Genomic DNA, 26597 nt, shown 5'->3' with positions numbered 1-26597 from the left:
CAAGGTATACAGTAAACCTGATGTGAAGCATCGGAATCTAAAACTCTACTCACAGGAGAGGTTCAAATCATAGAAAGTGATAGTGTCAGTCCTCTTGTACTTAAGTCGGCATTGTGATTTTTGTATTAAATTCGGATGCAATTTCTGTGTTTCATCGTCAATAACAAGGTCCAAGGGATATAGTAAACCTGAAGTGAAGCATCGGAATCTAAAACTGGACTCACAGAAGTGGTTCAAATCATAGAAAGTGAGAGTGTCAGTCCTCCTGTACTTAAGTCGGCATTGTGCCTTTTGTATTAAATTCGGATGCAATTTCTGTGTTTCATCGTCAATAAGAATGTATAAGGTATACAGTAAACCTGAAGTGAAGCATCGGAATCTAAAACTGGACTCACAGGGGAGTTTCAAATCTTAGAAAGTTAGAGTGTCAGTCTTCTTGTACTTTGAATTTAATTCCGATGCATTTTCTGTGCTTCATCGTCAAAAAAAGAATGTCCAAGGGATACAGTAAACCTGAAGTGAAGCATCGGAATCTAAAACTGGACTCACAATAGATGTTCAAATCATAGAAATTAGAGTGTCAGTCTTCTTGTACTTAGGTCGGCATTGTGCCTTTTGTATCAAATTCGGATGCAAATTCTGTGTTTCATCGTCAATAATACGGTCCAAGGGATACAGTAAACCTGAAGTGAAGCATCGGAATCTAAAGCTGGACTCACATTAGAGGTTCAAATCATTGAAAGGTAGAGTGTCAGTCATCTTGTACTTAAGTAGGCATTGTGCATTTTGAATTTAATTCCGATGCAATTTCTGTGTTTCATCGTCAATACGAAGGTCCAAGGTATACAGTAAACCTGAGCTTAAGCATCGGAATCTAAAACTGGAATAACAGGAGAGATTCAAATCATAGAAAGTTAGTTTGTCAGTCCGCTTGTACTTAAGTCGGCATTGTGACTTTTGTATTAAATTCGGATGTAAATTCTGTGTTTCATCGTCAATAAGAAGGTCCAAGGGATACAGTAAACTTGAAGTGATGCATCGGAATTTAAAACTGGACTCACAGGAGCTGTTCAAATCATAGAAAGTAAGAGCGTCAGTTCTCTTGTACTTATGGCGGCATTGTGCCTTTTGTATTAAATTCGGATACAATTTCTGTGTTTCATCGTCAATAAGAAGGTGCAAGGGATACAAAAAACCTGAAGTGAAGCATCGGAATCTAAAGCTGGACTCACAGGAAAGGTTCAAATCATAGTAAGTTAGAGTGTCAGTCCTCTTGTACTTAACTCGGCATTGTGCCTTTTGAATTTAGTTCCGATGCAATTTCTGTTTTTCATCGTCAATACGAAGGTCCTAGGTATACAGTAAACCTGAAGTTAAGCGCCGGAATCTAAAACTGGACTCACAGGAGAGGTTCAAATAATAGAAAGTTAGAGTGTCAGTCCTCTTGTACTTAAGTCTGCATTGTGACTTTTGTATTAATTCCGGATGCAATTTCTGTGTTTCTTCGTCAATAAGAAAGTCCAAGGGATACAGTAAACATGAAGTGAAGCTTCGGAATCTAAAACTGGACTCACAGGAGGGGTTCAAATCATAGAAAGTTAGAGTGTCAGTCCTCTTGTAGTTTAGTCGGCATTGTGCGTTTTGAATTTAATTCCGAGTCAATTTCTGTGCTTCATCGCAATAAGAAGGTCCTAGGTAGACAGTAAACCTGAAGTTAAGCATCGGAATCCAAAACTGGACTCACAGTAGAGGTTCAAATCATAGAAAGAGAGAGTGTCAGTCCTCTTTTACTTAAGGCGACATTGTGCCTTTTGAATTTCATTGCGATGCAATTTCTGTGTTTCATCGTTAATAAGAAGGTCCAAGGTATACAGTAAACCTGAAGTGAAGCATCAGAATCTAAAACTGGACTCACAGGAGAGGTTCAAATCATAGAAAGTTAGTGTGTCAGTCCTCGTGTATTTAAGCCGGCATTGTGCCTTTTGAAGTTAATTCCGATGCATGTTCTGTGTTTCACCGTCAATAAGAAAGTCCAAGTTATACAATAAACCTGAAGTGAAGCATCGGAATCTAAATCTGGTGTCACAGGAGAGGTTCAAATCATAGAAATTGAGAGTGTCAATCCTCTTTTACTTAAGTCGGCATTGTGCCTTTTCTATTGAATTCGGATTCAATTTCTGTGTTTCATCGTCAATAAGAATGTCCAAGGTATACTGTAAACCTGAAGGGAAGCATCGGAATCTAAAACTGGACTCACAGGAGAGGTTCAAATCATAGAAAGTTAGAGTGTCACTATTCATGTACTTAAGTCGGCATTGTGCATTTTGAATTTAATTCCGATGCAATTTCTGTGTTTCATCATCAATACGAAGGTCCAAGGTATACAGTAAACCTGAAGTTAAGCATCGGAATCTAAAACTGGACTCACAGGAGGGGTTCAAATCATAGAAAGTTAGAGTGTCAGTACGCTTGTACTTAAGTCGGCATTGTGCCTTTTGTATTAAATTCGGATGCAATTTCTGCGTTTCATCGTCAATAAGATGGTCCAAGGGATACAGTAAACCTTAAGTGAAGCATCGGAATCTAAAACTGGACTCACAGGAGAGTTTCAAATCATAGAAAGTTGCAGTGTCAGTCCTCTTCTACTTAAGTCGGCATTGTGCTTTTTGAATTTAATTCCGATGCATTTTCTGTGTTTCATCGTCAATAAGATGGTCCATGGTATACAGTAAACCTTAAGTGTAGCATCGGAATGTAAAACTGGACTCACAGGAGGGGTTCAAATCATAGAAAGTTAGGGTGTCCGTCCTCTTGTACTTAAGTCGGCATGGTGCTACTTTGAATTTAATTCCGATGCAATTTCTGTGTTTCATCGTCAATAAGAAGGTCCAAGGTATACAGTAAACCTGAAGTGGAGCATCGGAATCTAAAACTGGACTCACAGGAGAGGTTCAAATCATAGAAAGTGAGAGTCTCTGTCCTCTTGTACTTAAGTTTGCATTGCGCCTTTTGAATTTAATTCCGATGCAATTTCCGTGCTTCATCGTCAATAAGAAGGTCCATGGTATACAGTAAACCTGAAGTGTAACATCGGCATCTAAAACAGGACTCACAGGAGAGGTTCATATTATAGAAAGTTAGAGTGTCACTCCTCTTGTACTTAAGTCGGCATTGTGGCTTTTGAATACAATTCCGATGCAATTCCTGTGTTTCATATTCAATAAGAAGTTCCGAGGTATACAGTAAAACTGAAGTGAAGCATCGGAATCTAAAACTCGACTCACAGGAGAGGTTCAAATCATAGAAAGTTAGAGTGTCATTCCTCTTGTACTTAAGTCGACATTGTGCCTTTTGAATTTAATTCCGATGCAATTTCGGTGCTTCATCGTCAAAAAGAAGGTCCAAGGGATACAGTTAACCTGAAGTGAAGCATCGGAATCTAAAACTGGACTCACATTAAAAGTTCAAATTATTGAAAGTTAGAGTGTCAGTCCTCTTGTACTTATGTCGGCATTGTGCATTTGTATTAAATCCGGATGCAATTTCTGTGTTTCATCGTCAATAAGAAGGTACAAGGGATACAGTATACCTGAAGTGAAGCATCGGTATCTAAAGCTGGACTCACAGGAGAGGTTCAAATCATAGAAAGTTAGAGTGTTAGTCCTCTTATTCTTAACTCGGCATTAAGCCTTTTGAATTTACTTCGGATGCCATTTCTGTGTTTCATCGTCAATACGAAGGTCCAAGTATACAGTAAACCTGAAGTTAAGCATCGGAATCTAAAACTGGACTCACAGGAGAGGTTCAAATCGTAGAAAGTTAGAGTGTCGGTCCTTTTGTACTTGAGTCGGCATTGTGACTTTTGTATTAAATTCGGATGCAATTTCTGTGTTTCATCGTCAATAAGAAAGTCCAAGGGATACAGTAAACCTGAAGTGAAGCTTCGGGATCTAAAACTGGACGCACAGGAGGGGTTCAAATCATAGAAAGTTAGAGTGTCAGTCCTCTTGTACTTAAGTCGGCATTGTGCCTTTTGTATAAAATTCGGATGCAATTTCTGTGTTTCGTCGTCAATGAGAAGGTGCAAGGTATACAGTAAACCTGATGTGAAGCATCGGAATCTAAAACTCTACTCACAGGAGAGGTTCAAATCATAGAAAGTGATAGTGTCAGTCCTCTTGTACTTAAGTCGGCATTGTGCCTTTTGTATTAAATTCGGATGCAATTTCTGTGTTTCATCGTCAATAACAAGGTCCAAGGGATATAGTAAACCTGAAGTGAAGCATCGGAATCTAAAACTGGACTCACAGAAGAGGTTCAAATCATAGAAAGTGAGAGTGTCAGTCCTCCTGTACTTAAGTCGGCATTGTGCCTTTTGTATTAAATTCGGATGCAATTTCTGTGTTTCATCGTCAATAAGAATGTATAAGGTATACAGTAAACCTGAAGTGAAGCATCGGAATCTAAAACTGGACTCACAGGGGAGTTTCAAATCTTAGAAAGTTAGAGTGTCAGTCTTCTTGTACTTTGAATTTAATTCCGATGCATTTTCTGTGCTTCATCGTCAAAAAGAATGTCCAAGGGATACAGTAAACCTGAAGTGAAGCATCGGAATCTAAAACTGGACTCACATTAGATGTTCAAATCATAGAAATTAGAGTGTCAGTCTTCTTGTACTTAGGTCGGCATTGTGCCTTTTGTATCAAATTCGGATGCAAATTCTGTGTTTCATCGTCAATAATACGGTCCAAGGGATACAGTAAACCTGAAGTGAAGCATCGGAATCTAAAGCTGGACTCACATTAGAGGTTCAAATCATTGAAAGGTAGTGTGTCAGTCATCTTGTACTTAAGTAGGCATTGTGCATTTTGAATTTAATTCCGATGCAATTTCTGTGTTTCATCGTCAATACGAAGGTCCAAGGTATACAGTAAACCTGAGCTTAAGCATCGGAATCTAAAACTGGAATAACAGGAGAGATTCAAATCATAGAAAGTTAGTTTGTCAGTCCGCTTGTACTTAAGTCGGCATTGTGACTTTTGTATTAAATTCGGATGTAAATTCTGTGTTTCATCGTCAATAAGAAGGTCCAAGGGATACAGTAAACTTGAAGTGATGCTTCGGAATCTAAAACTGGACTCACAGGAGCTGTTCAAATCATAGAAAGTAAGAGCGTCAGTTCTCTTGTACTTATGTCGGCATTGTGCCTTTTGTATTAAATTCGGATACAATTTCTGTGTTTCATCGTCAATAAGAAGGTGCAAGGGATACAAAAAACCTGAAGTGAAGCATCGGAATCTAAAGCTGGACTCACAGGAAAGGTTCAAATCATAGTAAGTTAGAGTGTCAGTCCTCTTGTACTTAACTCGGCATTGTGCCTTTTGAATTTAGTTCCGATGCAATTTCTGTTTTTCATCGTCAATACGAAGGTCCTAGGTATACAGTAAACCTGAAGTTAAGCGCCGGAATCTAAAACTGGACTCACAGGAGAGGTTCAAATAATAGAAAGTTAGAGTGTCAGTCCTCTTGTACTTAAGTCGGCATTGTGACTTTTGTATTAATTCCGGATGCAATTTCTGTGTTTCTTCGTCAATACGAAAGTCCAAGGGATACAGTAAACATGAAGTGAAGCTTCGGAATCTAAAACTGGACTCACAGGAGAGGTTCTAATCGTAGAAAGTTAGAGTGTCAGTCCTCTTGTAGTTTAGTCGGCATTGTGCGTTTTGAATTTAATTCCGAGTCATTTTCTGTGCTTCATCGCAATAAGAAGGTCCTAGGTAGACAGTAAACCTGAAGTTAAGCATCGGAATCCAAAACTGGACTCACAGTAGAGGTTCAAATCATAGAAAGAGAGAGTGTCAGTCCTCTTTTACTTAAGGCGACATTGTGCCTTTTGAATTTAATTGCGATGCAATTTCTGTGTTTCAATGTTAATAAGAAGGTCCAAGGTATACAGTAAACCTGAAGTGAAGCATCAGAATCTAAAACTGGACTCACAGGAGAGGTTCAAATCATAGAAAGTTAGTGTGTCAGTCCTCGTGTACTTAAGTCGGCATTGTGCCTTTTGAATTTAATTCCGATGCATGTTCTGTGTTTCACCGTCAATAAGAAAGTCCAAGTTATACAGTAAACCTGAAGTGAAGCATCGGAATCTAAATCTGGTGTCACAGGAGAGGTTCAAATCATAGAAATTGAGAGTGTCAGTCCTCTTTTACTTAAGTCGGCATTGTGCCTTTTGTATTAAATTCGCATGCAATTTCTGTGTTTCATCATCAATAAGAAGGTTCAAGGGTACAGCAAACCTGAAGTCAAGCATCGGAATCTAAAACTGGACTCAGAGGAGAGGTTCAAATCATAGAAATTGAGAGTGTCAATCCTCTTTTACTTAAGTCGGCATTGTGCCTTTTCTATTGAATTCGGATTCAATTTCTGTGTTTCATCGTCAATAAGAATGTCCAAGGTATACTGTAAACCTGAAGGGAAGCATCGGAATCTAAAACTGGACTCACAGGAGAGGTTCAAATCACACAATGTTAGAGTGTCAGCATTCTTGTACTTAGATCGGCATTGTGCCTTTTGCATTAACTTCGGATGCAAACTCTGTGTTTCATCTTCAATAAGAAGGTCCAGGGGATACAGTAAACCAGAAGTGAAGCATCGGAATCTAAAGCTGGTCTCACAGGAGAGGTTCAAATCATAGAAAGAGAGAGTGTCAGTCCTGTTTTACTTTAGTCGACATTGTGCCTTTTGTATTACATTCCGATGCAATTTCTGTGTTTCGTCGTCAATAATAAGGTCCAAGGGATACAGTAAACCTGAAGTGAAGCATCGGAATCATAAACTGGACTCACAGGACAGGTTCAAATCATAGAAAGTGAGACTGTCAGTACTCTTGTACTTATGTCGGCATTGTGCCTTTTGTATTAAATTCGGATGCAATTTCTGTGTTTCATCGTCAATAAGAAGGTGCAAGGTATACAGTAAACCTGAAGTGAAGCATTGGAATCTAAAACTGGACTCACAGGAGAGGTTCAACTCATAGAAAGGCAGAGTGTCAGTCCTCTTGTACTTAAGTCGGCATTGTGCCTTTTGTATTAAATTCGGACGCAATTTCTGTGTTTGATCGTCAATAAGAATGTGCAAGGTATACAGTAAACATGAAGTGAAGCTTCGGAATCTAAAACTGTAATCACAGGAGAAGTTCAATTCATGGAAAGAGAGAAGGTCAGTCCTCTTTTACTTAAGTCAGCATTGTGCCTTTTGTATAAAATTCGGATGCAATTTCTGTATATCATGGTCAATAAGAAGGTCCAAGGGATACAGTAAACCTGAAGTGGAGCATCGGAATCTAAAACTGGACTCACAGGAGAGGTTCAAATCATAGAAAGAGAGAGTGACAGTCCTCTTTTACTTCAGTCGGCATTATGCCTTTTGTATTAAATTCGGAGGCCATTTCTGTGTTTCATCGTCATTAAGAAGGTCCAAGGGATACAGTAAACCTGAAGTGAAGCTTCGGAATCTAAAACTGTACTCACAGGAGAGGTTCAAATCATGAAAGAGAGTGTGTCTGTTCTCTTGTACATAGGTCGGCATTGTGCCTTTTGTATTAAATTCCGATGCAATTTCTGTGTTTCATCGTCAATAAGAAGGTGCAAGGTATGCAGTAATCCAGAAGTAAAGCATCGGAAACTAAACCTGGACACACAGAAGAGGCTCAAATCATAGAAAGAGGGAGTGTCAGGCCTCTTTTACTTAAGTCGGCATTGTGCCTTTTGTATTTAATTCGGATGCAATTTCTGTATTTCATCGTCAATAAGAAGGTGCAAGGTATACAGTAAACCTGAAGTGAGGCATCGGAATCTAAAACTGGACTCACAGGGGAGGTTCAAATCATAGAAAGAGAGAGTAACAGTCCTCTTTTACTTAAGTCGGCATTGTGCCTTTTGTATTAAATTCCGATGCTAATTCTGTGTTTCATCGTCCATAAGAAGGTCCATGGGAAACAGTAAACATGAAGTGAAGCATCGGAATGTAAAACTCGACCCACAGGAGAGGTTCAAATCATCGAAAGAGAAAGTGTCAGTCCTCTTGTACTGAAGTCGGCATTGTGCCGTTTGTATTAAATTCGGATGCAATTTCTGTGTTTTATCGTCAATAAGAAGGTCCAAGTGGTACAGTTAAACCTGAAGTGAAGCATCGGAATCTGAAACTGGACTCACAGGAGAGGTTCAAATCATAGAAAGAGAGAGTGTCAGTCCTCTTTTACTTAGGTTGGCATTGTGCATTTTGTATTAAATTTGGATGCAATTTCTGTATTTCATCGTCAATAAGAAGGTCCAAGGGATACAGTAAACCTGAAGTGAAGCATCGGAATCTAAAACTGGACTCAGAGGAGATTTTCAAATCATAGAAACTGAGAGTGTCAGTCCTCTTGTACTTAAGTCGGCATTGTGCTTTTTGTATTAAATTCCGATGCAATTTCTGTGTTTCATCGTCAATAAGAAGGTGCAAGGTATACAGTAAACCTGAAGTGAGGCATCGGAATCCAAAACTGGACTCACAGGAGAGGTTCAAATCATAGAAAGAGAGAGTGACAGTCCTCTTTTACTTAAGTCGGCATTATGCCTTTTGTATTAAATTCGGAGACAATTTCTGTGTTTCATCGTCAATAAGAAGGTCCAAGGGATAAAGTAAACCTGAAGTGAAGCATCGGTATCTAAAACTGGACTCACAGGAGAGGTTCAAATCATAGAAAGAGAGAGTGTCTCTCCTGTTTTACTTTAGTCGGCATTGTGCCTTTTGTGTTGAATTCCGATGCTAATTCTGTGTTTCATCGTCAATAAGAAGGTCCAAGGGATACAGTAAACCTGAAGTGAAGCATCGGAATCTAAAACTGGACTCAGAGGAGTGGTTCAAATCATAGAAAGTGAGAGTGTCAGTCCTCTTGTACTTAGGTCGGCTTTGTGCCTTTTGTATTAAATTCTGATGCAATTTCTATATTTCATCGTCAATAAGAAGGTCCCAGGGATACAGTAAACCTGAAGTGAAGCATCGGTATCTAAAACTGGACTCACAGGAGAGGTTCAAATCATAGAAAGTTTGAGTGTCAGTCCTTTTGTACTTAAGTCGGCATAGTGCATTTTGTATTATATTCGGATGCAATTTCTGCGTTTCATCGTCAATAAGATGGTCCAAGGGATACAGTAAACCTGAAGTGAAGCATCGGAAACTAAAACTGGACTCACAGGAGAGCTTCAAATCATAGAAAGTGAGAGTGTCAGTCCTCTTGTACTTAAGTCGGCATTGTGACTTTTGTATTAAATTCGGATGCAATTTCTATGTTTCATCGTCATTAAGAAGGTCCAAAGTATACAGTAAACCTGAAGTGAAGCTTCGGAATTTAAAACTGGACTCACAGGAGAGGTTCAAATCATAGAAATTGGAGTGTCAGTCCTCCTGACCATAAGTCCACATTGTGCCTTTTGTATTAAATTCGGATGCAATTTCTGTGTTTCATTGTCAATAAGAAGGTCCAAGGGATACAGTAAACCTGAAGTGAAGCATCGGAATCTAAAACTGGACCCACAGGAGAGTTTCAAATCATAGAAAGTTACAGTGTCAGTCCTCTTTTACTTAAGTCGGCATTGTTCCTTTTGAATTTAATTCCGATGCATTTTCTGTGTTTCATCGTCAATAAGTAGGTCCACGGTATACAGTAAACCTTAAGTGTAGCATCGGAATCTAAAACTGGACTCACAGGAGGGGTTCAAATCATAAAAAGTTAGAGTGTCCGTCCTCTTGTACTTAAGTCGGCATGGTGCTACTTTGAATTTAATTCCGATGCAATTTCTGTGTTTCATCGTCAATAAGAAGGTGCAAGGTATACAGTAAACCCGAAGTGAAGTATCGGAATCTAAAACTGGACTCACAGGAGAGGTTCAAATCATAGAAAGAGAGAGTGACAGTCCTCTTTTACTTAAGTCGGCATTGTGCCTTTTGTATTAAATTCGGATGCAATTTCTGTGTTTCATCGTCAATAAGAAGGTCCAAGGGATACAGTAAACCTGAAGTGAAGCATCGGAATATAAAACTGGACTCACAGGAGAGGTTCAAATCATAGAAAGTGAGAGTGTCAGTCCTCTTGTACTTAAGTTGGTATTGTGCCTTTTGTATTAAATTCCGATGCAATTTCTGTGTTTTATCGTCAATAAGAAGGTGCAAGGTATACAGTAAACCTGAAGTGAAGCATCGGAATCTAAAACTGGACTCACAGGAGACGTTCAAATCATAGAAAGAGAGAGTGTCAGTCCTCTTTCACTTAAGTCGGCATTGTGCCTTTTGTATTAAATTCGAATGCAATTTCTGTGTCTCATCGTCAATGAAAGGGTCCAAGGGATCAGTAAACCAGAAGTGAAGCATCGAAATCTAAAACTGGACTCACAGGAGAGGTTCAAATCATAGAAAGGGAGAGTGTCAGTCCTCTAGTACTTAAGTCGGCATTGTGCCTTTTGTATTAAATTCGGATGCAATATCTGTGTTTGATCGTCAATAAGAATGTGCAAGGTATACAGTAAACATGAAGTGAAGCTTCGGAATCTAAAACTGTACTCACAGGAGAGGTTCAAATCATGAAAGAGAGTGTGTCAGTTCTCTTGTACTTAAGTCGGCATTGTGCCTTTTGTATTAAATTCCGATGCTATTCCTGTGTTTCATCGTCAATAACAAGGTGCAAGGTATCCAGTAATCCAGAAGTGAAGCATCGGAAACTAATCCTGGACTCACAGAAGAGGCTCAAATCATAGAAAGAGGGAGTGTCAGGCCTCTTTTACTTAAGTCGGCATTGTGCCTTTTGTATTTAATTCGGATGCAATTTCTGTATTTCATCGTCAATAAGAAGGTGCAAGGTATACAGTAAACCTGAAGTGAGGCATCGGATTCTAAAACTGGACTCACAGGAGAGGTTCAAATCATAGAAAGAGAGGGTGACAGTCCTCTTTTACTTAAGTCCGCATTGTGCCTTTTGTATTAAATTCGGAGGCAATTTCTGTGTTTCATCGTCAATAAGAAGGTCCAAGGTATACAGTAAACCTGAAGTGAAGCTTCGGTATCTAAAACTGGACTCACAGGAGAGGTTCAAATCATAGAAAGAGAGAGTGTCAGTCCTGTTTTACTTTAGTCGACATTGTGCCTTTTGTATTGAATTCCGATGCTAATTCTGTGTTTCATCGTCAATAAGAAGGTCCAAGGGATACAGTAAACCTGAAGTGAAGCATCGGAATCTAAAACTGGACCTACAGGAGAGGTTCAAATCATCGAAAGAGAAAGTGTCAGTCCTCTTGTACTTAGGTCGGGATTGTGCCGTTTGTATTAAATTCGGATGCAATTCCTGTGTTTTATCGTCAATAAGAAGGTCCAAGGGATACAGTAAACCTGAAGTGAAGCATCGGAATGTAAAACTCGACCCACAGGAGAGGTTCAAATCATCGAAAGAGAAAGTGTCAGTCCTCTTGTACTGAAGTCGGCATTGTGCCGTTTGTATTAAATTCGGATGCAATCTCTGTGTTTTATCGTCAATAAGAAGGTCAAAGTGATACAGTTAAACCTGAAGTGAAGCATCGGAATCTGAAACTGGACTCACAGGAGAGGTTCAATCATAGAAAGAGAGAGTGTCAGTCCTCTTTTACTTAGGTCGGCATTGTGCATTTTGTATTACATTTGGATGCAATTTCTGTATTTCATCGTCAATAAGAACGTCCAAGGGATACAGTAAACCTGAAGTGAAGCATCGGAATCTAAAACTGGACTCAGAGGAGATTTTCAAATCATAGAAACTGAGAGTGTCAGTCCTCTTGTACTTAAGTCGGCATTGTGCTTTTTGTATTGAATTCCGATGCAATTTCTGTGTTTCATCGTCAATAAGAATGTGCAAGGTATACAGTAAACCTGAAGTGAGGCATCGGATTCCAAAACTGGACTCACAGGAGAGGTTCAAATCATAGAAAGAGAGAGTGACAGTCCTCTTTTACTTAAGTCGGCATTATGCCTTTTGTATTAAATTCGGAGGCAATTTCTGTGTTTCATCGTCAATAAGAAGGTCCAAGGGATACAGTAAACCTGAAGTGAAGCATCGGTATCTAAAACTGGACTCACAGGAGAGGTTCAAATCATAGAATGAGAGAGTGTCAGTCCTGTTTTACTTTAGTCGGCATTGTGCCTTTTGTGTTGAATTCCGATGCTAATTCTGTGTTTCATCGTCAATAAGAAGGTCCAAGGGATACAGTAAACCTGAAGTGAAGCATCGGAATCCAAAACTGGACCTACAGGAGAGGTTCAAATCATCGAAAGAGAAAGTGTCAGTCCTCTTGTACTTAGGTCGGCATTGTGCCGTTTGTATTAAATTCGGACGCAATTCCTGTGTTTTATCGTCAATAAGAAGGTCCAAGGGATACAGTAAACCTGAAGTCAAGCATCGGAATCTAAAACTGGACTCACAGGAGAGGTTCAAATCATAGAAAGAGAGAGTGACAGTCCTCCTTTACTTAAGTAGGCATTGTGCCTTTTGTATCAAATTCGGATGCAATTTCTGTGTCTCATCGTCAATAAGAAGGTCCAAAGGATACAGTAAACCTGAAGTGAAGCATCGGAATCTAAAACTGGACTCACAGGACAGGTTCAATTCATAGAAAGTTAGAGTGTCAGTCCTCTTTTACTTAAGTCGGCATTGTGCCTTTTATATTTAATTCGGTTGCAATTTCTGTGTTTCATCGTCAATAACAAGGTCCAACGGATACAGTAAACCTGAAGTGAAGCATCGGAATCAAAAACTGGACTCACAGGAGTGGTTCAAATCATAGAAAGTGAGAGTGTCAGTCCTCTTGTACTTAGGTCGGCTTTGTGCCTTTTGTATTAAATTCGGATGCAATTTCTGTATTTCATCGTCAATAAGAAGGTCCAAGGGATACAGTAAACCTGAAGTGAAGCATCGGTATCTAAAACTGGACTCACAGGAGAGGTTCAAATCATAGAAAGTTTGAGTGTCAGTCCTTTTGTACTTAAGTCGGCATTGTGCCTTTTGTATTATATTCGGATGCAATTTCTGCGTTTCATCGTCAATAAGATGGTCCAAGGGATACAGTAAACCTGAAGTGAAGCATCAGAAACTAAAACTGGACTCACAGGAGAACTTCAAATCATAGAAAGTGAGAGTGTCAGTCCTCTTGTACTTAAGTCGGCATTGTGCCTTTTGTATTAAATTCGGATGCAATTTCTATGTTTCATCGTCATTAAGAAGGTCCAAGGTATACAGTAAACCTGAAGTGAAGCTTCGGAATTTAAAACTGGACTCACAGGAGAGGTTCAAATCATAGAAATTAGAGTGTCAGTCCTCCTGATCATAAGTCCGCATTGTGCCTTTTGTATTAAATTCGGATGCAATTTCTGTGTTTCATCGTTAATAAGAAGGTCCAAGGGATACAGTAAACCTGAAGTGAAGCATCGGAATCTAAAACTGGACTCACAGGAGAGTTTCAAATCATAGAAAGTTACAGTGTCAGTCCTCTTCTACTTAAGTCGGCATTGTTCCTTTTGAATTTAATTCCGATGCATTTTCTGTGTTTCATCGTCAATAACTAGGTCCATGGTATACAGTAAACCTTAAGTGTAGCATCGGAATCTAAAACTGGATTCACAGGAGGGGTTCAAATCATAAAAAGTTAGAGTGTCCGTCCTCTTGTACTTAAGTCGGCATGGTGCTACTTTGAATTTAATTCCGATGCAATTTCTGTGTTTCATCGTCAATAAGAAGGTGCAAGGTATGCAGTAAACCCGAAGTGAAGTATCGGAATCTAAAACTGGACTCACAGGAGACGTTCAAATCATAGAAAGAGAAAGTGTCAGTCCTCTTTCACTTAAGTCGGCATTGTGCATTTTGTATTAAATTCGAATGCAATTTCTGTGTCTCATCGTCAATAAAAGGGTCCAAGGGATCAGTAAACCAGAAGTGAAGCATCGAAATCTAAAACTGGACTCTAAGGAGTGGTTCAAATCATAGAAAGGGAGAGTGTCAGTCCTCTTCTACTTAAGTCGGCATTGTTCCTTTTGAATTTAATTCCGATGCATTTTCTGTGTTTCATCGTCAATAACTAGGTCCATGGTATACAGTAAACCTTAAGTGTAGCATCGGAATCTAAAACTGGACTCACAGGAGGGGTTCAAATCATAAAAAGTTAGAGTGTCCGTCCTCTTGTACTTAAGTCGGCATGGTGCTACTTTGAATTTAATTCCGATGCAATTTCTGTGTTTCATCGTCAATAAGAAGGTGCAAGGTATACAGTAAACCCGAAGTGAAGTATCGGAATCTAAAACTGGACTCACAGGAGACGTTCAAATCATAGAAAGAGAGAGTGTCAGTCCTCTTTCACTTAAGTCGGCATTGTGCCTTTTGTATTAAATTCGAATGCAATTTCTGTGTCTCATCGTCAATAAAAGGGTCCAAGGGATCAGTAAACCAGAAGTGAAGCATCGAAATCTAAAACTGGACTCACAGGAGTGGTTCAAATCATAGAAAGGGAGAGTGTCAGTCCTCTTGTACTTAAGTCGGCATTGTGCCTTTTGTATTAAATTCGGATGCAATTTCTGTGTTTGATCGTCAATAAGAGTGTGCAAGGTATACAGTAAACATGAAATGAAGCTTCGGAATCTAAAACTGTACTCACAGGAGAGGTTCAAATCATGAAAGAGAGTGTGTCAGTTCTCTTGTACTTAAGTCGGCATTGTGCCTTTTGTATTAAATTCCGATGCAATTTCTGTGTTTCATCGTCAATAAGAAGGTGCAAGGTATGCAGTAATCCAGAAGTGATGCATCGGAAACTAATCCTGGACTCACAGAAAAGGCTCAAATCATAGAAAGAGGGAGTGTCAGGCCTCTTTTACTTAAGTCGGCATTGTGCCTTTTGTATTTAATTCGGATGCAATTTCTGTATTTCATCGTCAATAAGAAGGTGCAAGGTATACAGTAAACCTGAAGTGAGGCATCGGAATCTAAAACTGGACTCACAGGAGAGGTTCAAATCATAGAAAGAGAGAGTGACAGTCCTCTTTTACTTAAGTCCGCATTGTGCCTTTTGTATTAAATTCGGAGGCAATTTCTGTGTTTCATCGTCAATAAGAAGGTCCAAGGGATACAGTAAACCTGAAGTGAAGCATCGGTATCTAAAACTGGACTCACAGGAGAGGTTCAAATCATAGAAAGAGAGAGTTGAAGTCCTTTTTACTTTAGTCGACATTGTGCCTTTTGTATTGAATTCCGATGCTAATTCTGTGTTTCATCGTCAATAAGAAGGTCCAAGGGATACAGTAAACCTGAAGTGAAGCATCGGAATCTAAAACTGGACCTACAGGAGAGGTTCAAATCATGGAAAGAGAAAGTGTCAGTCCTCTTGTACTTAGGTCGGCATTGTGCCTTTTGTATGAAATTCGGATGCAATTCCTGTGTTTTATCGTCAATAAGAAGGTCCAAGGGATGCAGTAAACCTGAAGTGAAGCATCGGAATCTAAAACTGGACCTACAGGAGAGGTTCAAATCATCGAAAGAGAAAGTGTCAGTCCTCTTGTACTTAGGTCGGCATTGTGCCGTTTGTATTAAATTCGGATGCAATTTCTGTATTTCATCGTCAATAAGAAGGTCCAAGCGATACAGTAAACCTGAAGTGAAGCATCGGAATCTAAAACTGGACTCAGAGGAGATTTTCAAATCATAGAAACTGAGAGTGTCAGTCCTCTTGTACTTAAGTCGGCAGTGTGCTTTTTGTATTAAATTCCGATTCAATTTCTGTGTTTCATCGTCAATAAGAAGGTGCAAGGTATACAGTAAACCTGAAGTGAGGCATCGGAATCCAAAACTGGACTCACAGGAGAGGTTCAAATCATAGAAAGAGAGAGTGACAGTCCTCTTTTACTTAAGTCGGCATTATGCCTTTTGTATTAAATTCGGAGGCAATTTCTGTGTTTCACCGTCAATAAAAAGGTCCAAGGGATACAGTATACCTGAAGTGAAGCATCGGCATCTAAAACTGGACTCACAGGAGAGGTTCAAATCATAGAAAGAGAGAGTGTCAGTCCTGCTTAACTTTAGTCGACATTGTGCCTTTTGTATTGAATTCCGATGCTAATTCTGTGTTTCATCGTCAATAAGAAGGGCCAAGGGATACAGTAAACCTGAAGTGAAGCATCGGAATCTAAAACTGGACCTACAGGAGAGGTTCAAATCATCGAAAGAGAAAGTGTCAGTCCTCTTGTACTTAGGTCGGCATTGTGCCGTTTGTATTAAATTCGGATGCAATTCCTGTGTTTTATCGTCAATAAGAAGGTCCAAGGGATACAGTAAACCTGAAGTGAAGCATCGGAATCTAAAACTGGACTCACAGGAGAGGTTCAAATCATAGAAAGAGAGAGTGACAGTCCTCTTTTACTTAAGTCGGCATTGTGCCTTTTGTATCAAATTCGGATGCAATTTCTGTGTTTCTCCGTCAATAAGAAGGTCCAAAGGATACAGTAAACCTGAAGTGAAGCATCGGAATCTAAAACTGGACTCACAGGAGAGGTTCAAATCATAGAAAGTGAGAGTGTCAGTCCTCATGTACTTAGGTCGGCTTTGTGCCTTTTGTATTAAATTCGGATGCAATTTCTGTATTTCATCGTCAATAAGAAGGTCCAAGGGATACAGTAAACCTGAAGAGTAGCATCGGTATCTAAAACTGGACTCACAGGAGTGGTTCAAATCATAGAAAGTTTGAGTGTCAGTCCTTTTGTACTTAAGTCGGCATTGTGCCTTTTGTATTAAATTCGGATGCAATTTCTGTGTTTCATCGTCAATAAGGAGGTCCAAGGGATACAGTAAACCTGAAGTGAAGCATCGGAATCTAAAACTGGACTCACAGGAGAGTTTCAAATCATAGAAATTTACAGTGTCAGTCCTCTTCTACGTAAGTCGGCATTGTGCCTTTTGAATTTAATTCCGATGCATTTTCTGTGTTTCATCGTCAATAAGTAGGGCCATGGTATACAGTAAACCTTAAGTGTAGCATCGGAATCTAAAACTGGACTCACAGGAGGGGTTCAAATCGTAGAAAGTTAGAGTGTCCGTCCTCTTGTACTTAAGTCGGCATAGTGCTACTTTGAATTTAATTCCGATGCAATTTCTGTGTTTCATCGTCAATACGAAGGTGCAAGGTATACAGTAAACCCGAAGTGAAGTATCGGAATCTAAAACTGGACTCACAGGAGAGTTTCAAATCATAGAAAGAGAGAGTGACAGTCTTCTTTCACTTAAGTCGGCATTGTGCCTTTTGTATTAAATTCGGATGCAATTTCTGTGTTTCATCGTCAATAAGAAGGTCCAAGGGATACAGTAAACCTGAAGTGAAGCATCGGAATCTAATACTGGACTCACAGGAGAGGTTCAAATGATAAGAATGGTGAGTGTCAGTCCTCTTGTACTTAAGTTGGCATTGTGCCTTTTGTATAAAATTCTTATGCAATTTCTGTGTTTCATCGTCAATAAGAAGGTGCAAGGTATGCAGCAAACCTGAAGTGTAGCATCGGAATCTAAAACTGGACTCACAGGAGAGGTTCAAATCATAGAAAGTGAGAGTGTCAGTCCTCTTGTACTTCAGTCGGCATTGTGCCTTTGGTATTAAATTCGGATGCTATTTCTGTATTTCATTGTCAGTAAGAAGGTCCAAGGGAAATAGTAAACCTGAAGTGAATCATCGGAATCTAAAACTGGACTCACAGGAGAGGTTCAAATCATAGAAAGTTAGAGTGTCAGTGCTCTTGTACTTAAGTCGGCATTGTGCCTTTTGAATTTAATTCCGATGCCATTTCTGTGTTTCATCGTCAATAAGAAGGTGCAAGGTATACAGTCAACCTGAAGTGAAGCATCGGAATCTAAACCTGGACTCACAGGAGAGGTTCAAATCATAGAAAGTTAGAGTTTCAGTCGTCTTGTACTTAAGTCGGCTTTGTGCCTTTTGTATTAAATTCGGATAGATACTCTGTGTTTCATCGTCAATAAGAAGGTCCAAGGGATACAGTAAACCTGAAGTGAAACAACGGAATCTAAAACTGGACTCACAGGAGAGGTTCAAATCATAGAAAGTGAGAGTGTCAGTCCTCCTTTACTTAAGTCGGCATTGTGCCTTTTGCATTAAATTCCGATGAAATTTCTGTGTTTCATCGTCAATAAGAAGGTGCACGGTATACAGTAAGCCTGAAGTGAGGCATCGGAATATAAATCTGGACTCACAGGAGAGGTTCAAATCATAGAAAGAGAGAGTGTCAGTCCTCTTGTACTTAAGTCGGTGCATTTTGTATTATATTCCGATGCAATTTCTGTGTTTCATCGTCAATAAGAAGGTGCAAGGGATACAGTAAACCTGAAGTGATGCATCGGAATTTAAAACTGGACTCACAGGAGATGTTCAAATCATAGAAAGTGAGAGTGTCAGTCCTCTTGTACTTATGCCTGCATTGTGCCGATTGTATTAAATTCCGATGCAATTTCTGTGTTTCATCGTCAATAAGAAGGTCCAAGGGATACGGTAAACCTGAAGCGAAGCATCGGAATCTAAAACTGGACTCACAGGGGAGGTTCAAATCATAGAAAGTTAGAGTGTCAGTCCCCTTTTATTTAAGTCGCCATTGTGCCTTTTGTATTAAATTCGGATGCAATTTCTGTGTTTCATCGTCAATAAGAAGTTCCAAGGGATACAGTATACCTGAAGTGAAGCATCGGAATCTAAAACTGGACTCACAGGAGAGGTTCTAATCATACAAAGTGCGAGTTTCAGTCCTCTTGTACTTAAGTCGGCTTTGTGCCTTTTGTATTAAATTCGGATGGAAACTCTGTGTTTCATCGTCAGTAAGAAGGTCCAAGGGATACAGTAAACCTGAAGTGAAGCATCGGAATCTAAAACTGGACTCACAGGAGAGGTTCTAATCATACAAAGTGCGAGTTTCAGTCCTCTTTTACTTAAGTCGGCATTGTGCCTTTTGCATTAAATTCCGATGCAATTTCTCTGTTTCATCGTCAATAAGAAGGTGCAAGGTATACAGTAAACCTGAAGTGAAGCATCAGAATCTAAAACTGGACTCACGGGAGTGGTTCAAATCATAGAAAGTGAGAGTGTCAGTCCTCTTGTACTTAGGTCGGCTTTGTGCCTTTTGTATTAAATTCGGATGCAATTTCTGTACTTCATCGTCAATACGAAGGTCCAAGGGATACAGTAAACCTGAAGTGAAGCATCGGTATCTAAAACTGGACTCACAAGAGAGGTTCAAATCATAGAAAGAGAGCGTGTCAGTCCTCTTTTACTTAAGTCGTCATTGTGCCTTTTGTATTGAATTCCGATGCAAATTCTGTGTTTCATCGTCAATAAGAAGGTCCAAGGGATACAGTAAACCTGAAGTGAAGCATCGGAATCTAAAACTGGACCCACAGGAGAGGTTCAAATCATAGAAAGAGAGAGTGACAGTCCTGTTTTACTTAAGTCGGCATTGTGCCTTTTGTATTAAATTCGGATGCAATTTCTATATTTCATCGTCAATAAGAAGGTCCAAGGGATACGGTAAACCTGAAGTGAAGCATCGGAATCTAATACTGAACTCACAGGAGAGGTTCAAATCATAAGAAGGGAGAGTGTCAGTCCTCTTGTACTTAAGTTGGCATTGTGCCTTTTGTATAAAATACTTATGCAATTTCTGTGTTTCATCGTCAATAAGAAGGTGCAAGGTATACAGCAAACCTGAAGTGAAGCATTGGAATCTAAAACTGGACTCACAGGAGAGGTTCAAATCATAGAAAGTGAGAGTGCCAGTCCTCTTGTACTTCAGTCGGCATTGTGCCATTTGTATTAAATTCGGATGCAATTTCTGTGTTTCATCGTCGATAAGGAGGTATAAGGTATACAGTAAACCTGAAGTTAAACATCGGAATCTAAAACTGGACTCACAGGAGAGGTTCAAATCATAGAAAGTTAGATTTTTAGCGCTCTTGTACTTCAGTCGGCATTGTGACTTTTGAATTTAATTCCGATGCAATTTCTGTGTTTCATCGTCAATAAGAAGGTGCAAGGTATACAGTCAACCTTAAGTGAAGCAACGGAATCTAAAACTTGACTCACAGGAGAGGTTCAAATCACAGAAAGTGAGAGTGTCAATCCTCTTTTACTTATGTCGGCCTTGTGGCTTTTGTATTAAATTCGGATGCAATTTCTGTGTTTCATCGTCAATAGGAAGGTCCAAAGGATACTTTAAACCTGAAGTGAAGCATCGGAATCTAAAACTGGACTCACAGGAGAGGTTCAAATCACAGTTAGAGAGAGTGTCAGTCCTGTTGTACTTAAGTCGGCATTGTGCCTTCTGTATTGAATTCCGACGCAATTTCTGTGTTTCATCGTCAATAAGAAGGTCCAAGGGATACAGTAAACCTGAATTGAAGCATCGGCATCTAAAACTGGAATCACAGGAGAGGTTCAAAGGATAGAAAGAGAGAGTGTCAGTCCTCTTTTACTTATGTCGGCATTGTGCCTTTTGTATTAAATTCGGATGCTATTTCTGTATTTCATAGTCAGTAAGAAGGTCCAAGGGAACTAGTAAACCTGAAGTGAGGCATCGGAATCTAAAACTGGACTCACAGGAGAGGTTCAAATTTTAGAAAGTTAGAGTGTCAGTCCTCATGTACTTAAGTCGGCAATGTTCTTTTTCTATTAAATTCGGATGCAATTTCTGTGTTTCATCGTCAATAAGAAGGTGCAAGTTATGCAGTAAACCTGAAGTGAAGCATCGGAATCCAAAACTGGACTCACAGGAGAGGTTCGAATCATAGAAAGTGAGAGTGTCAGTCCTCTTTTACTTAAGTCGGCATTCTGGCTTTTGTATTAAATTCGGATCCAATTTCTGTGTTTCATCGTCAATAAGATGTGAAGCATCGGAATCTAAAACTGGACTCACAGGAGGGGTTCAAATCTTAGAAAGTTAGAGTGTCAGTGCTCTTGTACTTAAGTCGGCATTGTGCCTTTTGAATTTAATTCCGATGCAATTTCTGTGTTTCATCGTCAATAAGAAGGTGCAAGGTATACAGTCAACCTGAAGTGAAGCATCGGAATCTGAAACTGGACTCACAGGAGAGGTTCAAATCATAGAAAGAGAGAGTGTCAGTCCTCTTGTACTTAAGTCGGCATTGTGCTTTTTGTATTAAATTCCGATGCAATTTCTGTGTTTCATCGTCAATAAGAAGGTCCAGGGGATACAGTAAACCTGAAGTGAAGCATCGGAATCTAAAACTGGACTCACAGGAGAGGTTCAAATCATAGAAAGAGAGAGTGTCAGTGCTCTTGTACTTAAGTCGGCATTGTGCCTTTTGTATTAAATTCCGATGCAATTTCTGTGTTTCATCGTCAATAAGAAGGTGCAAGGTATTCAGTAAACCTGAAGTGAAGCATCGGAATCTAAAACTGGACTCAATGGAGAGGGTCAAATCTTAGAAAGTTAGAGTGTCAGCCCTCTTGTACTTAAGCCGGCATTGTGCCTTTTCTATTAAATTCGGATGCAATTTCTGTGTTTCATCGTCAATAAGAAGGTCTAAGGGATACAGTAAACCTGAAGTGAAACATCGGAATCTAAAACTGGACTCACAGGAGAGCTTCAAATCATAGAATGTGGGAAAGGCAGGCCTCTTTTACTTAAGTCGTCTTTCTGCCTTTTGTATCAAATTCCGATGCAATTTCTGTGTTTCATCGTCAATAAGAAGGTGCAAGGGATACAGTAAACCTGAAGTGAAGCATCGGAATTTAAAACTGGACTCACAGGAGATGTTCAAATCATAGAATGGGAGAGTGTCAGTCCTCTTGTACTTATGTCTGCATTGTGCCAATTGTATTAAATTCGGATGCAATTTCTGTGTTTCATCGTCAATAAGAAGGTCCAAGGGATACAGTAAACCTGAAGTGAAGCATCGGAATCTAAAACTCGACTCACAGCAGAGGTTCAAATCATAGCAAATTAGAGTGTCAGTCCTCTTGTACTTAAGTCGGCATTGTGCCTATTGAATTAATTACGGATGCAATTTTTGTGTTTCATCGTCATTAAGAAGGTCCAAGGTATCCAGTAAACCTGAAGTGAAGCATCGGAATCTAAGACTGGACTCACAGGAGAGGTTCAAATCATAGCTAGTGAGAGTGTCAGTCCTCTTTTACTTAAGTCGGCATTGTGCCTTTTGCATTAAATTTCGATGCAATTTCTGTGTTTCATCGTCAATAGAAGGTGCAAGGTATACAGTAAACCTGAAGCGAAGCATCGGAATCTAAAACTGGACTCACAGGAGAGGTTCAAATCATAGAAAGTTGGAGTGTCAGTCCTCTTTTATTTAAGTCGCCATTGTGCCTTTTGTATTAAATTCGGATGAAATTTCTGTGTTTCGTCGTCAATAAGAAGTTCCAAGGGATACAGTGTACCTGAAGTGAAGCATCGGAATCTAAAACTGGACTCTCAGGAGAGGTTCAAATCATAGAAAGAGAAAGTGTCAGTCCTGTTGTACTTAAGTCGGCTTTGTGCCTGTTGTATTAAATTCCGATGCAATTTCTGTGTTTCATCGTCAATAACAAGGTCCAAGGTATACAGTAAACCTGAAGTGAAGCATCGGCATCTAAAACTGGAATCACAGGAGAGGTTCAAATCATAGAATGGGAGAGTGTCAGTCCTCTTGTACTTATGTCTGCATTGTGCCGATTGTATTAAATTCGGATGCAATTTCTGTGTTTCATCGTCAATAAGAAGGTCCAAGGGATACAGTAAACCTGAAGTGAAGCATCGGAATCTAAAACTGGACTCACAGCAGAGGTTCAAATCATAGCAAATTAGAGTGTCAGTCCTCTTGTACTTAAGTCGGCATAGTGCCTATTGAATTAATTACGGATGCAATTTTTGTGTTTCATCGTCATTAAGAAGGTCCAAGGTATCCAGTAAACCTGAAGTGAAGCATCGGAATCTAAGACTGGACTCACAGGAGAGGTTCAAATCATAGCTAGTGAGAGTGTCAGTCCTCTTTTACTTAAGTCGGCATTGTGCCTTTTGCATTAAATTTCGATGCAATTTCTGTGTTTCATCGTCAATAGAAGGTGCAAGGTATACAGTAAACCTGAAGCGAAGCATCGGAATCTAAAACTGGACTCACAGGAGAGGTTCAAATCATAGAAAGTTGGAGTGTCAGTCCTCTTTTATTTAAGTCGCCATTGTGCCTTTTGTATTAAATTCGGATGAAATTTCTGTGTTTCGTCGTCAATAAGAAGTTCCAAGGGATACAGTGTACCTGAAGTGAAGCATCGGAATCTAAAACTGGACTCTCAGGAGAGGTTCAAATCATAGAAAGAGAAAGTGTCAGTCCTGTTGTACTTAAGTCGGCATTGTGCCTGTTGTATTAAATTCCGATGCAATTTCTGTGTTTCATCGTCAATAACAAGGTCCAAGGGATACAGTAAACCTGAAGTGAAGCATCGGCATCTAAAACTGGAATCACAGGAGAGGTTCAAAGCATAGAAAGAGAGAGTGTCAGTCCTCTTTTACTTATGTCGGCATTGTGCCTTTTGTATTAAATTCGGATGCTATTTCTGGATTTCATCGTCAGTAAGAAGGTCCAAGGGAAATAGTAAACCTGAAGTGAATCATCGGAATCTAAAACTGGACTCACAGGAGAGGTTCAAATCTTAGAAAGTTAGAGTGTCAGTGCTCTTGTACTTAACTCGGCATTGTGCCTTTTGAATTTAATTCCGATGCAATTTCTGTGTTTCATCGTCAATAAGAAGGTGCAAGGTATACAGTCAACCTGAAGTGAAGCATCGGAATCTAAAACTGGACTCACAGGAGAGGTTCAAATCATAGAGAGAGAGAGTGTAAGTCCTCTCTTACTTAAGTCGGCATTGTGCCTTTTGTATTAAATTCGGGTATAATGTCTGTGTTTCATCGTCAATAAGAAGGTCCAAAGGATACTTTAAACCTAAAGTGAAGCATCGGAATCTAAAACTGGACTCACAGGAGAGGTTCAAATCACAGTAAGGGAGAGTGTCAGTCCTGTTGTACTTAAGCCGGCTTTGTGCCTTTTGTATTGAATTCCGAAGCAATTTCTGTGTTTCATCGTCAATAGGAAGGTCCAAGGGATACAGTAAACCTGAAGTGAAGCATCGGCATCTAAAACCGGAATCACAGGAGAGGTTCGAAGCATAGAAAGAGAGAGTGTCAGTCCTCTTTTACCTATGTCGGCATTGTGCCTTTTGTATTAAATTCGGATGCTATTTCTGTATTTCATCGTTAGTAAGAAGGTCCAAGGGAAATAGTAAACCTGAAGTGAATCATCGGAATCTAAAACTGGACTCACAGGAGAGGTTCAAATCTTAGAAAGTTAGAGTGTGAGTGCTCTTGTACTTAAGTCGGCATTGTGCCTTTTGAATTTAATTCCGATGGAATTTCTGTGTTTCATCGTCAATAAGAAGGTGCAAGGTATACAGTCAACCTGAAGTGAATCATCGGAATCTAAACCTGGACTCACAGGAGAGGTTCAAATCATAGAAAGTTAGAGTTTCAGTCCTCTTGTACTTAAGTCGGCTTTGGGCCTTTTGTATTAAATTCGGATAGAAACTCTGTGTTTCAACGTCAATAAGAAGGTCCAAGGGATACAGTAAACCTGAAGGGAAGCAACGGAATCTAAAACTGGCCTCACAGGAGACGTTCAAATCATAGCAAGTGAGAGTGTCAGTCCTCTTTTACTTAAGTCGGCATTGTGCCTTTTGCATTAAATTCCGATGAAATTTCTGTGTTTCATCGGCAATAAGAAGGTGCAAGGTATACAGTAAGCCTGAAGTGAGGCATCGGAATCTAAAACTGGACTCACAGGAGAGGTTCAAATCATAGAAAGAGAGAGGGTCAGTCCTCTTGTACTTAAGTCGGTGCATTTTGTATTATGTTCCGATGCAATTTCTGTGTTTCATCGTCAATAAGAAGGCGCAAGGTATTCAGTAAACCTGAAGTGAAGCATCGGAATCTAAAACTGGACTCACTGGAGAGGGTCAAATCTTAGATAGTTAGAGTGTCAGCCCTCTTGTACTTAAGCCGGCATTGTGCCCATTCTATTAAATTCGGATGCAATTTCTGTGTTTCATCGTCAATAAGAAGTTCTAAGGGAAACAGTAAACCTGAAGTGAAACATTGGAATCTAAAACTGGACTCACAGGCGAGGTTCAAATCATAGAAAGTGAGAAAGGCAGGCCTCTTTTACTTAAGTCGTCATTCTGCCTTTTGTATCAAATTCCGATGCAATTTCTGTGTTTCATCGTCAATAAGAAGGTGCAAGGGATACAGTAAACCTGAAGTGATGCATCGGAATTTAAAACTGGACTCACAGGAGATGTTCAGATCATAGAAAATGAGAGTGTCAGTCCTCTTGTACTTATGTCTTCATTGTGCCGATTGTATTAAATTCGGATGCAATTTCTGTGTTTCATCGTCAATAAGAAGGTCGAAGGGATACAGTAAACCTGAAGTAAAGCATCGGAATCTAAAACTGGACTCACAGCAGAGGTTGAAATCATAGCAAATTAGAGTGTCAGTCCTCTTGTACTTAAGTCGGCATTGTGCCTTTTGAAGTAAATACGGATGCAATTTTTGTGTTTCATCGTCATTAAGAAGGTCCAAGGTATCCAGTAAACCTGAAGTGAAGCATCGGAATCTAAAACTGGACTTACAGGAGAGGTTCAAGTCATAGAGAGTTAGAGTGGCAGTCCTCTTGTACTTAAGTCAGCACTGTGCCATTTGAATTTAATTCCGATGCAATCTCCGTGTTTCTTCGTCAATAAGAAGGTGCAAGGTATACAGTAAACCTGAAGTGAAGCATCGGAAACTAAAACTGGACTCACAGGAGAGGTTCAAACCACAGAAATTAGAGTGTCAGTCCTCTTTTACGTATGTCGGCATTGTGCCTTTTGTATTAAATTCGGATGCAATCTCTGTGTTTCATTCTCAATAAGAAGGTCCAAGGGAAAGAGTAAACCTGAAGTAAGGCATCGGAATCTAAAACTGGACTCACAGGGAGTTTCAAATCATAGAAAGTTAGAGTGTCAGTCCTCTTTTATTTAAGTCGCCATTGTGCCTTTTGTATTAAATTCGGATGCAATTTCTGTGTTTCATCGTCAATAAGAAGTTCCAAGGGATACAGTATACCTGAAGTGCGGCATCGGAATCTAAAACTGGACTCACAGGAGAGGTTCAAATCATAGAAATTGCGAGTTTCAGTCCTCTTGTACATAAGTCGGCTTTGTGCCTTTTGTATTAAATTCGGATGGAAACTCTGTGTTTCATCGTCAATAAGAAGGTCCAAGGGATACAGTAAACCTGAAGTGAAGCGTCGGAATCTAAAACTGGACTCACAGAAGAGGTTCAAATCATAGAAAGTGAGAGTGTCAGTCCTCTTTTACTTAAGTCGGCATTGTGCCTTTTGCATTAAATTCCGATGCAATTTCTGTGTTTCATCGTCAATAAGAAGGTGAAGGTAT

Source organism: Schistocerca americana, unplaced genomic scaffold (assembly GCF_021461395.2).
Source record: "Schistocerca americana isolate TAMUIC-IGC-003095 unplaced genomic scaffold, iqSchAmer2.1 HiC_scaffold_14, whole genome shotgun sequence".
NCBI lineage: Eukaryota > Metazoa > Arthropoda > Insecta > Orthoptera > Acrididae > Schistocerca > Schistocerca americana.
This window is presented reverse-complemented; position numbering follows the sequence as displayed.